This window comes from Alosa sapidissima, chromosome 2 (genome assembly GCF_018492685.1).
Source record: "Alosa sapidissima isolate fAloSap1 chromosome 2, fAloSap1.pri, whole genome shotgun sequence".
Lineage (NCBI taxonomy): Eukaryota > Metazoa > Chordata > Actinopteri > Clupeiformes > Clupeidae > Alosa > Alosa sapidissima.
Genome location: NC_055958.1, coordinates 38,136,338 through 38,146,448, shown reverse-complemented (window position 1 = coordinate 38,146,448; position 10,111 = coordinate 38,136,338). Strand labels below are relative to the sequence as shown.

General features: G+C 40.7%; 1 long non-coding RNA gene across 1 annotated transcript; it reads left to right on the top strand.

Moving 5' to 3' along the window:
- The first annotated feature begins 3,927 nt into the window (after nt 1-3,927).
- Nucleotides 3,928-5,181, top strand: LOC121692311. Its single transcript, XR_006025249.1, has 3 exons — nt 3,928-4,111; nt 4,930-5,019; nt 5,124-5,181. It is a non-coding gene; the product is annotated as an uncharacterized LOC121692311 (long non-coding RNA).
- Nucleotides 5,182-10,111: the final 4,930 nt, after the last annotated feature.

Sequence of the window (10,111 nt, the reverse complement as noted above, 5' to 3'; positions counted from 1 at the left end):
CCGTGGCCCAGTAACCGGAGGGTTGCCGGTTTGAGCCCCGACTAGTGGTAACGGCTGAAGTGCCCTTGAGTAAGGCACCTAACCCCTTACTGCTCCCCGAGCGCCGCTGTTGATGCGGGCAGCTCACTGTGCCGGGATTAGTGTGTGCTTCACCTCACTGTGTGCTGAGTGTGTTTCACTAATTCACGGATTGGGATAAATGCAGAGACCAAATTTCCCTCACGGGATTAAAAGAGTATACTTACTTATACTAATATAGGACTGACAGAAAAATATAAAAGTTTGCTTTTACATGGCTTAGGATACATCAAGCACTGTCTACCGCCACATTCAAATCAATACACAATGCAGCTTCAAACGGAAGTAGAAAACCGTAGTTCTGAATACTGAAGTGTCATGGCGAAGCCCATAACAGCATCATCATGATCTGCTCAGAAGACAGGAGACTTGTCAGGACTGGAGTAATGAATGAATGAATGAGTGACATAGCATTAGAATATTCCTGGTAGAATGTTCCATTTCTCAGCAGCGTTACAGAATGATTATCCTCCAGTCAGATGCTGTTTTGAGATCATGTGTTGGGAGAAAGCACTAGAGAGAAATGTTTCATGTTTACTTTTGATCACATACACTATAGTCTGCCACTGAGTGTTCCCATGGCAACCAATCTTTTTAAGATTGGAATATGAGATCTCCATAATATTATCATAATACTCTTTATTACTCATCATGACCTCTGCAATTGGTATAGAAATGGCTTTGGAATGTATGCATCTTGAGTGTTAAATGATTATACTGTCCCAATATGTCTTTGTTAGAAATTGATGGATGTGTTCCATCTTATCTCATTTATTGTATCGTAACACCCCCAATTATCAACACTTTTGTTCGGAAATTCTAAAACAATGATGTTTTTTAACACTTCAAAATAACATTTGCTAAATGGACCTGACATTTTTTAGTAGCCATAGGTGTGTAGATTTGAACAAAATCTGGTTTGGTTCTTAACGGGAACATTTACTACCTGAAATATCCGATTTTGTTTACCACACTCGGAGTTATAGTGCTGGCGTGATGGGTCGCCTATTTACGCCGTTTCAGCGGCACATGAACAGTTAGACCGAGAATTCTCGTCATGAAATTAAAATTCCACTGGAGCTCCAAGCGGATGTGTACACATAGCCTTACAACACTGTTTACAGCTCTTCAAGTCACGGTAAAATGTCATTACAACAAATCCACACAATAAACAATAAAATGTCAGAATGTCAGTATAACTGCCTGACCTCTTTATTATGCAAGTGCTTGGAGCGTCTAGTGTGCAGAGAACTAAAACTACAAACGTCTGAGCATATGGACCCCATGCAGTTTGCTTATAAAGCTGATCGAAGTGTGGAGGATGCCACTCTCACTCTCCTAGAAAAAATTCACAGTCACCTAGACAAGGCCAAAACATTCACCCGTGTACTTTTTATGGACTTCTCCTCTGCATTCAATACTGTTCAGCCCCATCTTCTGCTGGGACGCCTAAGTGCCCTGAAGGTCAGCCATAGTCTCATTCTATGGATTAGGGAGTTTCTGAGGGAAAGGCCCCAGCGTGTCCGTATGAACAATACCATCTCTGACTGTCTCGTCCTAAACACCGGTGTCCCACAAGGGTGCGTCTTGTCCCCCCTTCTGTTCTCCATATATACCAATGAGGTCAATTACAACAACAATGACTCTATACATCTAATCAAATATGCAGATGACATGGCCCTTGTGGCCTGCCTACAGGATGCCAACAGCCCTTCCTACTTTCAACACATCAACCATCTAATCACTTGGTTTGACAGCAACTACCTTGATCTAAATGTCAGCAAGACCAAGGAACTGTGCTTTGGAGGAAAGAGAGGAGCAGGCAACAGAGGACCTAACTTCATGCCCATCAACATGAAGGGGAAGGATGTGGAACAGGTCAGCAACTTAAAATATCTTGGGACAATTATAGATGAAGATCTCACATTCCAACCTAATGCAGACTACATCTTTAAAAAGGCAAGACAGCGTCTCTCCCTCCTCAGGAAACTGCAAAGCTTCAACACCAGCAAGCACACTCTGACCATGGTGTACAGATCACTCACTGAGAGTGTTCTCACGTTCACCTCCTGGTATGGGAACCTCTCAGTGAAACATAGGAACAAGCTGGCTCAGGTGGTAAACCAAGCCAGCAAAATTACAGGAGAAAAGCAGTTACAACTCCACACTCTATACAGCCGTTCCATAACACAAAAGGCCATCCAGGTCTTCAATGACCCCACCCATCCCCTTCATCCATCCTTTCAGCTACTGCCATCTGGCAGAAGACTGATGGTCCCAATGGCCAGGAAAAATGGGTACAAAAAGTCATTTGTTCCTTCTGCTGTGTCTATCCTGAACCAAGGCATACTAAAATAACTCCCCCCCCCCACTTACTCATGCACCACCCAGTCAGGGTGATGATGAGAAGGATCAGTAACGAGAACTGCACTAGTATTTATTCATTTATATTTTTTAACTATTTATGTAACTACAATTTAACTTATATTGTCTGTTGCTGTGTGTTTTTATGTCGCCAGAGTGCCAAAGATAAATTTCCAGTGTATGTACATTCAGAGGACAATAAAGTTTTTATCTATCTATCTATAACTCATTCTAGTTCTTGACTCAAAAAGTCAGTGATTCATGCTAGTTCTTTCTCAACCTTCAGAGTCTCCTCTAACTGAGACCTGACTCCACTTTTTCTGACAGCATTTTTTCTGAGACCTGACTTCTTTGAGATGTTTTTCTGAGGCCGTTTGGTTTGAAGCAGTTTTATCTGAGGATGACAGAGGTTTTTCTGACACTGAGGCAGTTTTGTCTAAAGATGACCGATGTTTTTCTGAGTCTGACACCTGAGTCTGGTTTTTCTGACACTGAGGCAGTTTTGTCTGAAGATGACAGATGTTTTTCTGAGTCTGACACCTGAGTCTGAGGATGTCCTAAAATGAACACCGTAGATTAGAACTGCTTGCTATGATTGAGCAAGAAGAGAAGGAGAATGTTTCTATTTGTAGTTTTAATTTAGTGATTAATAACCTTGCCTATTGGTAATGAGAGTGTGTTTGGCCTATGTGTTGTTGCAAGGGAGGCCGCAGTGGTCGGAGCATGGGCGTAGATTTAGGGTGGGACGCTAAGGACTAGTCCTAATCAAAATTTTAAGACGACAAAATTGTCCTCACCAATATTTTAGCGAACTTATTTGTACTGCTGATCATTCCGACAGCCAGCACGACAATACAAGAAACGTCAGGGTTATCTGACACGCAGGCTACACGCATGGAGAATGCCAATGCACAGGCTACTTTGCAGTGGCAGTCAAGCGAGCAGGTGTGTCAACGACAACGGTAAGTTACCAGGGCTGTCTGCCAATACATACCCCATAAAAGGCCAAAGTAAAACATTTTGATATTCCCTTTGCCCTTAAGCATGTACATGTTTGCCCCTTTTTGTGGTGTGTAGATCAGCTATGCCCCCAAGAAGAAGAAAGGGGACATACAAAGCTTTTTCATTATGTAGAGTCTAAGTAGGCAAACTAGCCATACAAACTGGCGACTAGTGACCAGGCTTTAAAATTCGGATTTTAGCATACTGTGTAAAATAACATTAGCTGTTAGGAGTACCCAGGATATTGTCACAGCAAAACCTAGCTTCTGTAATCTTTCAACCAAACAGGGCCGGCCCGACGCATAAGCGAACTAAGCGGCTGCTTGGGGCCCCCAATCGAGTTTCTTTTTTTTTTTTTACATAATAAATAACGTAAACAAGTGACATCAATGAATGAATAAATGAAACAATTAATAATTCAAAACAAGAAAATTCTGATTTCATGATAAACATGCCTGCCTACCTCTACTGTGTCTGCCAGCCTTTGAGTCACGCGCATAAACTAGACACCTCGGGTGCATAGACAATTCGTGCAGACACTGCATCAAGTTCAAAAATCGGAAGAGACGGCAATGTTAAGACAAGTCACAAAAAAGCACGTATCCCTCTGGTGCCGAAAACAGAAAGAAGAAAATGACAGAGGAGGAGAAAAACGAGCAAGATACAGGTATGTTTGCATGATTATTTACAGTATGTTTTGTGCTTGAGGTAGCTAGCTAGCTGTCATGATCTAATATAAGCCATCACCAGAGCTAAATCCCCGCCATCAACAGAGAAATGTCTCCCATTAATATACATTTATCTAGGTGTATTTTAGATGTCAAGGATATTGGGATTGTTTTGGATGTTCAATCAAGCATGTTCCCTATAGCCAAAGGTGGGCTTATGTTGTAAATTGAAGTTAGCTAGCTGACTGAAGTGGACATTAGCACTACAGTAGCTACATGAAAACGTAGCTGAAGGCAAATTTACCACAGAGGGATTGTTTCTGATTTCGCACTTGAAAGTGTTGATAGTTTATTACTGTTCTATAATATGTGACATAGTGGTAAGTCTGATAGCAACAGCAGGCTAAGCCCAGGCTCCCAGTCCCAACCCCAACCCACTGATTAGCGCGACTCTGGGCATCGGTAACGTTCCAGCTTCATAGGCAAAGATGGAACAGTGCGTGCGCTCTGCTCGATCTTTGGAGAGAGATTGTAGTGTTTGAGAAAATGTACCATGTTGGGTGGGGAGACTTCTGTGATGAAAATAGACTTTTTGATTAAGATAGTGGCAAGTGATGTAGCGGTGCTACCCTAATATTTAGGCTGCAGTAGATCACCATGTTAAGCGTTCACTATACGGCAATTATGCCTCATTTGCCAATAGAATATGAATTGTTAGATGTGGAATTGCTTGTTGATGAGTGTAAGTAATGATAGCAAAATAAACTCATTCTGCTCGATCAAATATGCACTTATGCAATATTTTAATTTTTTTCAGGGACACTGTTAAAATACTTTGGAGCACATCTCTACCTCTACCTAACTCTACCTCATCAAGTGTCTGCCTCCATGGCTGATGACACAGAAGGTGAGGTTTTCTTGATGGCAAATGGTTACATAGCCTGTTAATATAACATGACACATTTAACATAGTTTTTTTTATTTATTTATGTATTTATTTAATCATTGCAGATTCGTCCACTGCAGAGTTGCAGATGCCTGAAAGCCAGGAACTAAGTAGGAATAAGTATCTATTTTTTGGGACATTTTATTTTTTATTATTAATGTTTGTCTATTTTGGTTTTATTTTGTAGTTGAAGATTGCTCATTTAATGCACATTTGCGGATTTATTCTTCAAATCTGTTGAAAAACAAGTCAATAAACTGGTGTACTTGTTTACAACAAATACAAATGCTGTTGTATTTTGTTATTTGTCAATTCAACTTCAGTAAACCACCTTTAGTGCTTCACTTTGAATATGAATGTTTCAAATAAATCTGTGATTTTAGTACCCTCTAAGATTAAAAGGTGACAGGGTTGGTGTAAATAACAACTATATTAATACATTGGTTTACCAAGCACATGGGGCCAGAAGTCTAGAGCGGAGCCCCAAAACATTTTTGGCATGTGAGCAAGGATGGATTACTGAATGAGCCTACCGAGTCCTTATGCATCTGTGTCCAGGGGGACAGTAGTTCATAATCAGTCACTGTATTAATACATAACCTAACTGTATTAATTTATAATATGGCATTATAGTGTGAAGTTGTCAATTATCGCCAAGCACAGGTGACTCTGCGTTGTGGGAGGGGGCCCCCAAATCAAATTCTGCTTAGGGCCCCCAAAAGGCTCGGGCCGGCACTGCAACCAAAATTAGGAGTCATGTTGAATATGGGTGTGCCGTGTGGAGAGTCGCATAGGCTATAGCACAGAAAAGAAGTCACTAGGCTGCCAATCTTGCAGTGTATTTGTGAATGTAGCCTGCACAATGCAAAGAAATAAAAGATAAACTAGGTGCATTTCCATAGAAATTAAAAAAACATTGCGAGACACCAGATATTTCTTCTATGATCTCATCCCATAAAGCTTTTCTTTGATTTGTTAGTTTTTTGAACATTTATTTGATCTAATGACATAGCAAACATGATTAATTGAATCCACATATCCTTGCCCTTGCGAAAACTATTTTTCACTAGCCTAAAACAATGAGGTCGCAAAAACAATGACTTCAGACTTGACTTGCGACTCCACTCAAAAGACTTCAGACTTGGACGCTTCGAGACTCCTGAACAAGCTGTATTTCATGCAATTATTGCTTTTTTTTATCTAAATGTATTCATGTATTTCTATTTTATTGCAACATACAGTATACTTTGGAAAACGTATAATGAGCGGCATGGCCCCTTTGCCATAATGTGCAACGTAACGCATGTGCGCACACTCACAGATAAAAAATGCATTGACCATGGCGACAAGAAGTCCTCCCGGAGTTGTGCCTTTTATCATTACTTTCGGTTACAATAACTTTGTGCACAGAGGAAATAAGCGAACAGCTACATGCAAGGTGTGTTGCAACAGCGTCTGATTCCATCAGGCATCTCCAAACGCACCCATATAGGTCAGTCACTTAGGCCTAGCATATATCGTCACAGGTGACAAACTAACCATCGCAAAGTGTTGTGCTAATGCTGGGAACAGGCAGGGATGGGAAGAAATACATCAGAATGTATTTCAAAATAAAATACCTAATAGGCCTACCCTCATTTTTAATGTATCAAAATAAAATACTGTATTTTTGTATTTAGAAAATACTCAAAATACTTTTTTCAAGGAAGTATGAAAGCACTGCAAAAAAAGTTTTTTTTTTATCCCAAACATTGAGCCTATAAACTATACAGTAAAAAACAATACAATTTGGCCCCCGTCATGCCAAATAGTATACCGTATGCAAGTTCATGTAGTGTGATCAGAATTAAGAATAATTCAAGAATTTCCATTTCCATTTAGTCATCTAGCTGATGCTTATCCAAAACGACTGACAGAGCTTTCAATTCGGCAGCCGTGGCCTACTGGTTAGCGCTTCGGACTTGTAACCGGAGGGTTGCCGGTTTGAACCCCGACCCCTCACTGCTCCCCGAGCGCCACTGTTAGTGCAGGCAGCTCACTGCGCCGGGATTAGTGTGTGCTTCACCTCACTGTGTGTTCACTGTGTGCTGAGTGTTTCACTAATTCACGGATTGGGATAAATGCAGAGATTTTATTTTCTTAAATGCAGAGATTAAAATATACTTATACTTACAATTAACAAGGTGAACTTCTCCCCACTGTGGAATGCAGAAAAGGATGCTACAAGGAAGGAAATTCAAACACACTCAACACCTTACCATCTATTGATTTCATTGTGGTTCATTGAGATATCTGACATTTTTTCTAGTGGCTTGGATACAAAAGGACATTGTTGCCTTTGTCGGTGTCCTTATGTGAACTTGCACAGGTAACCTTGCTCATCTGCACTTGTGTACGACTTCACACCAGTGCTTCAGGGCAGCCGTGACCTACTGGTTAGCGCTTCGGACTTGTGACCGGAGGGTTGCCGGTTCGAACCCCGACCCCTCATTGCTACCCGTGCGCTGCTGTTGATGCAGGCAGCTCACTGCGCCGGGATTAGTGTGTGCTTCACCTCACTGTGTGTTCACTGTGTGCTGAGTGTTTCACTAATTCACGGATTGGGATAAATGCAGAGATTTTATTTTCTTAAATGCAGAGATTAAAATATACTTATACTTACAATTAACCACATTATAATCAATAGGCCAAAATCATAATTGTGTATCTGTGCCGAATTTCGTAATTCAAGTCCAGTGTAGAACTGAATAAGAAAATCATAAGGCTGTATATCTTGAACTTTCAGTATGTGAGAAACTTGACTTGCCTTAATATCTCCAACCTCAAGTATGCAGCTAATAAGGAAATTTAATTGTTATTTAATTAAACAAGGTGAACTTCTCCCCACTGTGGAATGCAGAAAAGGATGCTACAAGGAAGGAAATTCAAACACACTCAACACCTTACCATCTATTGATGTCATTGTGGTTCATTGAGATATCTGACATTTTTTCTAGTGGCTTGGATACAAAAGGACATTGTTGCCTTTGTCGGTGTCCTTATGTGAACTTGCACAGGTAACCTTGCTCATCTGCACACCAGTGCTTCAGGCCAGCCGTGACCTACTGGTTAGCGCTTCGGACTTGTGACCGGAGGGTTGCCGGTTCGAACCCCGACCAGTAGGCACGGCTGAAGTGCCCTTGAGCAAGGCACCTAACCCCTCACTGCTCCCTGAGCGCCGCTGTTGTTGCAGGCAGCTCACTGCGTCAGGATTAGTGTGTGCTTCACCTCACTGTGTGTTCACTGTGTACTGAGTGTGTTTCACTAATTCACAGATTGGGATAAATGCAGAGACCAAATTTCCCTCACGGGATCAAAAGAGTATTTATACTTCAGACCAGAGCTGATGCTTCAGCAAAGGTCGTCACTGAAAAGCTGTGAATGTCGTTGAACACAGCTGTTCTCACATTAGCTAATTGCGATAAACATTAACCATTGTTGCCTAATTACCAATTATTCATTACACCTGTGTGTAGTATCTACTTTTTTTAGTGTTTTTCACATATAGTATTTTGCAGTATTTTTAAAATACAAAAATACACACCAATAAACCAATTGATACAAAATACAGAGCCATTTCCTTCAACCCAATAAAATACAAATGACAAAATACTATTTTGTATTTGAAATACATATTACATGTTTCAGAAATACTACCCAGTATACTATCCCTGAGAACAGGCAGATTACATCTTTATAGTTGGCCATATGATGACATACTTAGGTTAATACTGTATTTCACCAGTTAGGGCACCAAAATTGCCAGCAGCGGCACTGTGTAGCCTATCTTGACATTTTGGGTTGCAATATACAGGTAGTGGGCTCTCTGTTAATTTTAATGAGTAGGCCTAAGCCTAAAGTTACAGCATTTCTATCACAATTGACCAGACTTTGACCTTTGGTCTGCTTTTAACAAAATTCTGGCTATGATTGTTCCTTGTATTGCATCATGAGCCATCACTGTGCCTATTGCATTCTACTGTTTTTAGCCTTAAGCCTAGCTCAGTCATTATGTCATACCACATCGCCCTCCATTAGAAGTGCAATGAGCTGCATTGAGCATAATAAACTACATTTATTTACAAATTCATATTTCTAGATATTTTGGTGAAAGTAACTCAATAGTAATACAATAGTAGTGTAATGCCTTACAATTCAGATACATATTATAATGTAACAAATTACTTTGAAATGACAGTAATGAGTAATACATAATACATTACGATTTTGAAGTAAGTTGCCCAACACTGATGACAACCATCACTTTCTATGTATGTTTGTGTTTGTGTGTGTGTGTGTGTGTGTGTGTGGAGAGTCAATCAAATTCTGTGATTGCCACTGATGTGAATGATCTCACAAATCACACAAACCAAATCAAGTTTTAAAAAATCGCAAAAGTATCGAAATTGAGATTCTTCACTTAGTATTGGTATTGAAACAATAATGTTGGTATTGTGACAACAGGAGTTGGGGATGTGTCCCCACCAAAGCTGAGACCAAACCTACGCCCTTGGGTCGGAGAGCATGATTGAGATGTCAAGTGAGGTACCTCGGGGCACAAGAGTTCCGCACGAGTCTCTAAGCATAAAATTCGACCCGACTTTGCGCTCTAGTCATTTTTCCTCTTTCGGAGGTCAGGATTTCAGAATATCCGACGTCTCATGAAGGCTGGACTATTGGCAGGACCTTAACTGGCCCGTTTGTAAGATCTTGTTTGAACCACCTTGACCCTGGTGGTTGCCTGTTTTCTGCACTTTCTGTAGCTCAGGTTTAGTTAGTGCAGATCGGAGCACTCACATCTTTTCTTTTCTTTGGGATTGAGGATGCTGCTCTAAACCTGACTAAGGAAGCTTGAGGCATTTTCTTTTGTTTTTCTGATCTTCATTGTAACCGCCATGCTCTGTAACTTTTGATTATCTGAGTGTAGTTTAGTGAGGATAGGAACAGGCTTCACTCAATGCGTATACTTCTAAACTGGCCTGAATAGTTAGAATACGTAAAGTAGGAGAGAGGC